The following is a 7,012-nucleotide window of genomic DNA, read 5'->3' as shown; positions in this document are numbered from 1 at the left end:
CTACTAAATAATGATCAAGCGGGGTGCCGCCCCTACACCTAAGATAGGTGCAAGGGCGGCTAGATGTCTAAGGGTTGCATAATGTTGGCGTACTTGTAAGCAATCAGGTTTACTATTGTTGGCATGTGTGGTACAATTTCATGGGGCAATACCCAATCTAGCTTGTTCAATTACATTACATGAAGTAATTAAAATATGGATGCCTAGAATTATTCACTTCCGTACATTGCGATGGCTTATAGCGATTTCTATGACCAATCTACATCACAAATCTAGTTCAAATTTGATCTATTTTTATGAACAAAATTGGAAACTCTACTTGGCATTTTCGTTTACTATGACCAGATTCACATATGTAGTGATTCATTTTCTTTTCAAATCGCCATACCATTTCCTCGTGAACTCTTCATCTTTTTTTTTGGTTTTACTTTTAATGAATTTCCTTTGGTTGCATTCAATTTGCTTCAAATTCACCGGCTTCACCATTCGTACAAATTGTTCATCTTTTCTTTGTATTTTTTTCATGCATGAAGCATAACACCTTACCATGGTAAAATCTGCATATTTTCTACCAAAACTCGTGCCGAACTTTAAAGAACATGCAATTTTAAATTGACTAAAATTGGTTAAAACCCAACATAAGTCCACATATATTACAAACTCGAGAAATAATCAACATATATATCACCTAAATGGTCATCTTATGAAGTATGCCATGTTTCGAAATTGTTACCTTGAAAATTTGGCCCTTCTCTCAGGCAGCCACTTCACAATAAAGCTCACATAAAGCTCTTATTTTACACTAATAAAGTAGAATGTATTTTGTGTGAAATGAAGTTGAATAAAATATATGTGAACGGTAAGATGCACATTGCTGCCAATATTTGGGATAATTATTAGTAAGTTCATACTAATATACAATGCAATCAACATGACCACACATGTGTAAGCAAGAAAATAAATCTTTCTTAAATTACCTTAAGGTTGTAAGTTTGTTATTTGTATAGCAATTTTATCTCATACGATGACTCAAGCTAGCACATTTTTTTTTTGAATTTGCTTCAATATTCTAGGACCCACCACATTCGTAAAATGGTAGTGCCAATTTTACGTATCGTAGTGCACAAAAGACACACACACACACACACACACACACACACACACGCACACACATATGCTCACTTATTTCAATATTTAAACTATATTTTCTTCATTCAAATTTTCCGACCTGGCAATTTGAACATGTAGTTGAATTTTGAGTAAAACCGCTCATACATCAAACATGAATCCAAAAAAGGTACAATTCGAGAAAATCTACACATCACATTTTGGCCAATATACATTGTATAATGCTTGTGAAAATGTAGACTATGAAATAGTCAACGCCACCTTTTTAGGTCATGAATGTCTTGGGCATCGACCAAAGTCTGGTAGGATGGTGAGGCATGAGTTACGAACATCCTTCTTCTCCTCTCACCCCCATTTGAGAGAGAGAGAGAGTGTGTGTGTGGGGGGGGAGGGGGGTGGGGTAGAAAGCCATGTTAATAAATTAACTCATACATGAAAGCAAGAAATCAAACTTGATTTATATAAATCACTCTTAGGATTGTAGTTTGTTATTTTTATACCATCTATATCTCATATGACGACACAAGCTAGTCCACATTTTTAATTTCATTGAAGTTCTTTTTGTTGCACTCAAATTACTTCAACTTTTAGGACCCACCATCCGTACAAGGGTAATGGAAATTTCTATGATCTTAGTGCAAGGCTTCACACAGAGACACTCAAAGTATTTCAATATTTTAAAATTCATTTTCTTCCCTCAAAATTGCCGACCGTCCATTCGTAACATGTAGTTCAATTTTGAGTAACATCACACATATGTCAAACATCAATCTATTTTTTTTGATATTTCGAGAAAATCTTCATATCCCATTTTTGGCCATCATATAAGGTGTACTGCGTGTGAAAACATAGACAGTGAAACTTTCAGCGTCACCTTTTTTAGGGCCCTTTTGTTGTGTTTTTTTTTGGGTTTTTTGGTTTTGGTAATGGCACAAAAGGCACCCAAAAAAGCACCGAAAAAGGGGCTTTTTTGGATTTTGGATTTTGGAAGCCAAAAACAAAGATCCTATTTTTTTGGCTTCCAAAATCCAAAAGCCAAAAAAGCACCTAGCTTTTGCCAAAGCCAAAAAGCCAAAAAAAGCCACAACAAAAGGGCCCTTAGCCAAGCTGGTGGGACGGTGAGGCCCGAATTAATAAAGCCACCACCATCCTTCTTCTCCACTCGCCCCTCCCCTCCCCTCCCCATCAATATCCTCTTCAAAGCAGATTAAAGAGGATGGAGTGCCCCCACGACGGGTGCGGGAGCGTCGTCGCCTACAACGAGCTCCACGACCACGAGCTCGCGTGCCCGCACGGCCCGTGCGACTGCACAGAGGCCGGCTGCGACTTCTCCGCCTCGCCAGCAGCGCTCATCGCCCACCTCAGAGAAATCCATTCCATTTGTGTGGACATGATCCCGTACGGCACCGCGATGGCGTTCATCACGGTGCTGGCACCGCCAGAGCCAAGACGTCCGGTCATCTTCTACGGGAACGATGGTACCGTGTTCGTCTGGCACACATATACGCAAGTCCAGCCGAAAAATGGATGCGTGCTGGCCAGCCTATCCGTTGAGTGCGTTAGGTCGGCGGCGTGCGTGTGGCCGGAGTACAAGGTGAGTATGTCGTCGCACGGCAAGCCATTACTTAATCGCTCTGAGATTGGTTTAATGCTCCCCAACTATACGGACACTATTCTGGCGAACAACACGACCACGCCGGGCGCCGCCAAATGGTCGGAACTAGAGCGGTCATTGCAATGGTATCAACCGTGCACGGAGCTGACTATCTGGGTTCGCATCGACAGGTGATACATGCACCTATCTTAATATTCGTGTTTATCTAATTGAAATTGCGGTTTATGCGATCGAATTAATTAATTTTTGTTGTCAGAAAGTTTTCGTCGGACGGAAGTTCCTATTCGGAGCGGCGGGTTTAGGTTGCCAACTATGGGCTTTTTTCATTCAGAGGATTCACCAGGGCGGCCCTAACGACGATATATGATCTTATTTGGCGGAGAGGGACTTGCTTGCGTTTCCTATCTTCAGTTAGGGCCCTTTATGTAAACACTAAGCGCTTGATTGTATTCTGTGTTTATGTTCACATACTCTATGGTGTAAAATACTATGGAATCCCATGTCCGATTAAATGCACCTCTGGACCCTGCCAGGCATTTCCCTTGTTATCTTTTCTTTTTACACATACTGTAACCATTGTTCAACGCGCAGTCCATCGGCTTGGGTGCTAGATGCTTCCTCGGGAAGGTACCCTATCTTGCCCATTTGAGAACACACGTCCCTATAATTGCTCGAAGCCCGCGAGGGCACGATGGTCTTTTACGGGTGTATGTAAGATTTTAGCCTTGACCAGCCCTCCGCCCTTCTTCTCTTTCATTCTGCTTTGGTAGCTAGTAACTAGCCTTCACCAGCCCTCCACCCTAACTACTGAGTAGTAAAGTACTACGTACCTCGCAAGCCATGGCTCCATTGAGCCGGGCGGCCCGGCGGCAGGATATCCTAGGGAAGACGATGAGGACTAGGACCGCCGAGAAAAACTCATCTAGCCAGCTAGCGCGTCGTTGTATGGCCACTTATGATCGCCTGAGCATTCTCGCAGAGCGATCTATCCTCTAGTCGATGGAGAGCGAGCCAGTGGGCGAGGGTTCGTCCGGGTAGGTTTCTAGTGGCGTGTCCTCCAGTTCATTCTTATTTTCTAATAACTGTTTTTTCCATTTATTTACATCTCACAGGGCCGGCGGTTCAAACGTCTACCCGGTAACCCCCACGACGGTGGCGCCCCAAGTCCGGTCGTCGGAAGCTGAGTTCGGCCCCGTTTCACGGCCAAGCCAGGTAGGCTGTATGCCTCTATCCACTTTTTATTTTTATACTCCCTCCAATCCATTTTAATAGACTCAGATTTAGTACTCCCTCCGATCCATTTTATTTGACTCAAATTTAGTACAACTTTGTACTAAATCCGAGTCAACTAAAAGGGATCATAGGGAGAATACAACTTTACTAAATCCGTTTTACTACTACTACTAAAAGGGATAGGATGGAGTAGTTTATGTAATCACGGCTTTCCTTTTAATTATGTGTTGATGAACACTGTGATATTTGTGGAGCGTCCAAGTGATGTCCATTCCTGTATCAAGATCTGTGCTAGAAATTAGTAGTACTCCTATTTTTTGCGTGTAATTACTCATATATGAATTGGTTGGATTCTTTTTTGTTCCATACAATGATCGTGCCAGCAAATGGAGGTGAACATGGCCCACATAGGCAGCCAACTGGGGAATGAACTCTCCCTCACCCCAGAGTTTGAGCCTGTTCACGTAGATTTGGCGTCCGAGAACAAGATCTGCCATAATCTTCAGCAAGGCATCAATACCTTTACTGCCGAGCTCGACAGGCTTAATGAGCAGAACCGCGTTTGTGTGGAACTACATAACCAGAGCGTCACATTGATGAATGATGATGATGCAAACACCACCATCAAGGGCGAGGGTTCGTCCGGGTAAGTTTCTAGCGGGGTGTCCTTCAGTTGATTCTTATTTTCTAACCGTTTTTACATTTATTTACATCTCACAGGGCCGGCGGTTCAAATGTCTCCCCGGTAACCACAACGACGGTGGCGCCCCAAGTCCGGCCGTCCGAAGCTAAGTTCGGCCCCGTTTCCCGGCCAAGCCAGGTAGGCTGTATGCCTCTGTCCACTTGTTTTTTTATAGTTTATGTAATCACTGCTTTCCGATTATTATGTGTTGATGAACCTGTGGTATTTGTGGAGGCGTCCGAGTGTTGTCCATTCCTTTATCAATATCCATGCTAGAAATTAGTAGTCCTATTGTTTACGGGTAATTAATACTCATATATGAATGGGTTGATTTTTTTTTTCATACAATGATTGTTGTAGCAAAAGGAGGAGAACAAGGCCCACATAGGCAGCCAGCTGGAGAATGAACACTCCCTCACCCTGGAGTGTGATCGTCTTCACAGAGTTTTGGCGTCTGAGAAGGAGATCTCCTTTCATCTTGCGCAATGCGTCGACATGCTTAAGCAGCAGAACGCCTACTGGGTGGAACTGAACAACAAGAGCGTCACATGGATGGATACTGGAAGCAACCTCATCAAGTATCTCATGGAACAGAAGTTGAAATTAAAGCTCAAGAGGCAGATCTCGAGGGTGCTAATGCGCGGACAAACCGCCGTCCTTAAGGCGATTATCAAGGAGAAGGAGGATCTCCGTGCACAGCTAGCGACCTATATCTCAGCGTCCACCAAGAGCATCCCTGAGTAGGAGATCTTGTTCTGCTAGTTAACTGCTTCATCACCTTAATATCGCCATGTGCTCGTAAAACTGCTAGTTAACTTTCTGTTGGTATGTTGCACATTTGATCTGAACTTTGTGTTTTGCAATGCACAATTGATCAACTACTAGTAAGTGTATATTAAAATGGCGGGATACTCTTTTTAGCGGCGAAAATTTTCCATTTGTTGCTATTGTAGCGAATCTAAGCCCTTCAGAATCTTCCCTATCGTCAAGAAAACTTTCCAAAAATATAAGCATTTTGGAGGGAAACCTTGATGATATAGGCTATGAGGATGATCCTGGGTTGTGGTTCTTAGCGTGATCTGTAGATGGCAATATGCTTCTTGTTCATACCTGAGGCTTTACTGAGGCTGCAAGATGTTCTCTAAGGACAACATCGATTATGTTCAGATAAGCTAGGGAAGAGATTACTGGTCTTGGAGCATATTGTCTTTTCGTGGGATTGAATTATCCGCTCACATTGCAGTAAATCATGCATATTTCAATTTATATTTTGGTGGAGTTTCATTCGATTTGAATCATAGGTTTGTGAGAAAATAAATATTTAGTTTAAACTAGTGCTCGAATACGTAAGAAGCTATTTAATCACAAGCTAGTCATCCGAATGGGATGAAATATTCATAGATTTTAAAACAAGGCATCTACATATTACTGGATTTTTTTCAAAATTTTCTGAATAGTTTTTTCTTTTTTAGCTTCGAAATAACAGATAGTTTGGAACGTTGGATCTCGAATGATGGTAGATGGTGGCACCTAGTCACAATGAGACTTGGAAGCATCAAGTCACTGAAGCTCCGTCCGGTTTCCAAACCAAGCTAGGAAAGGCATTGAAAATGAAGTTCTGCTCTAAAACATCTCTCATTTCATTTTGGTGCTCGTGCGGTTGCATGCTGCCCACGTGTTAAGGTACGTGTCTCTGGCATAGAGTACTACGATTATCGGCGAAAAATATATCGTAATGGAAATTGTAAAAAAAAACCCTCTCTGCTCAAGCTGATGTGACGAGACATCACTGCACCAAACGTCATCGCAAATTTATAGATAGGTGGCGTGCTAGTCTACCATCTACCAACTGTCAAATCGGCGCTTGATCGCAGCAGCAGCCTAGAGTACTGCCTAGGTTTTGCCCCTTGCATGTCTATCATCTTTTTCTTCACCCTCCCAGAATCACGCGCACGCGCAGGATCTCGATCCCCACCACGCCGCATCGTTCCTTCCATAGAGCTCGCCCTCTCCTCCAAAAACCCCAAGCGCAGTTGCATCCGCCATCCACCTAAATCCATCTTCACGTGATGGAATATTCTAGGCTTTGCCGGGGCGGCGGGGACGGCCACTTGGAGGCTCTCACCGGCGACAACATCGACCTCATCGCTGCGCATCTGGACGTTACCTACACCGTCCGACTTGCCGCATGTTCCAGGGAGCTCTACGACCGGATCAGCAAGGATGAAGGTAAGATGCACCATTGGGGTGAACCCTGCCTGCTGATGCCTCCGCCTGCTTATTGGTTCGATGAACACTGGGATTGGGCGACAGCATCTCGTCTGCATGATACCGTGTACGACCTGGTGCCCCTC

This window comes from Lolium perenne, chromosome 3 (genome assembly GCF_019359855.2).
Source record: "Lolium perenne isolate Kyuss_39 chromosome 3, Kyuss_2.0, whole genome shotgun sequence".
NCBI lineage: Eukaryota > Viridiplantae > Streptophyta > Magnoliopsida > Poales > Poaceae > Lolium > Lolium perenne.
Note: the sequence above shows the minus strand (reverse complement) of the source record.